Genomic DNA, 1,040 nt, shown 5'->3' on the forward strand with positions numbered 1-1,040 from the left:
AAAAGAAAATGAGTATTTGAAAGAAAAAATAAAAAGAATTGAAGAAGATCACAAGATCAAGATGGATGCAATGCGCTTGAAGATTAGAAAGTTTAGAAAATATGCTATTGATAATAAGGCTTGGTATCATTATGCCGTTGGATCAATTGTTACCTTAGTTGTGATCTTGATCGCATTTGTTGTTTCATTTAAATGCTTTATCTAGATACTCTTGTATGTTGTTTTATGAGAATAAGTGTGTATGAACTTGTATTAATTTGGTCTTTTCGGTCTTGTGTAATGAAGATGAGCCGACAATTGATGTACGATGACCGATGCTCTCCCTTGATTAATGGCGTGCATAGTTTTTTGCGCGCGGCTGAGGCAAACATGTGGGATGGTTTTATGTGTTGTTGATGTCTGCTTGAACTAAGTCGGTATTTCCCCAAAGAGGAAGGGATGATGCAGCACAACGATGGTAGGTATTTCCCTCAGTGATGAGACCAAGGTTATCGAACCAGTAGGAGAACAACGCTACACAATGTAAACAGCTCCTGCACACAAATAACAAATACTCGCAACCCGACGTGTCAAAGGGGTTCACTACAGGAAACTGCTAATTTGCCGTCTGCGAGTGGCTTTGCCGTCAGCTTTTCGTCGGGGTAGATGGAAAAGAAAGTTTTGCCATCAACTGATGACGGCAAAGTATGCCTGACGGCAAATCTCTGCTTCGCCGTCTGTCCATGCGGTGGCTGACGGCAAATCTAGGGAAACAAAGATGGCAAAGAAAATAAGACGGCAAACAGGCTCTTCGCCGTCTATTGTTTTACCGGGTGCCGGCAAAGGGTGGACATGTGTCCAGTCTGATGGTCGGTAACGGTGCCCTAATTTTGCCGTCTGGTTTTATCATCTGCTGACGGCAAAGTCAGTAGCTTTGCCGTGTGTGTTCAGCCTTGCTGACGGCAAACTAATAGAAAAAAACGGGCACCGAGCCTTGCTTTGTCGTCTCCTTTTTGTCCCAGTGACGGCAAATTAATGAAATGTAAAAAAAAGAACCCCCC

Source organism: Triticum dicoccoides, chromosome 1B, assembly GCF_002162155.2.
Source record: "Triticum dicoccoides isolate Atlit2015 ecotype Zavitan chromosome 1B, WEW_v2.0, whole genome shotgun sequence".
In the NCBI taxonomy this organism is placed as follows: Eukaryota; Viridiplantae; Streptophyta; class Magnoliopsida; order Poales; family Poaceae; genus Triticum; species Triticum dicoccoides.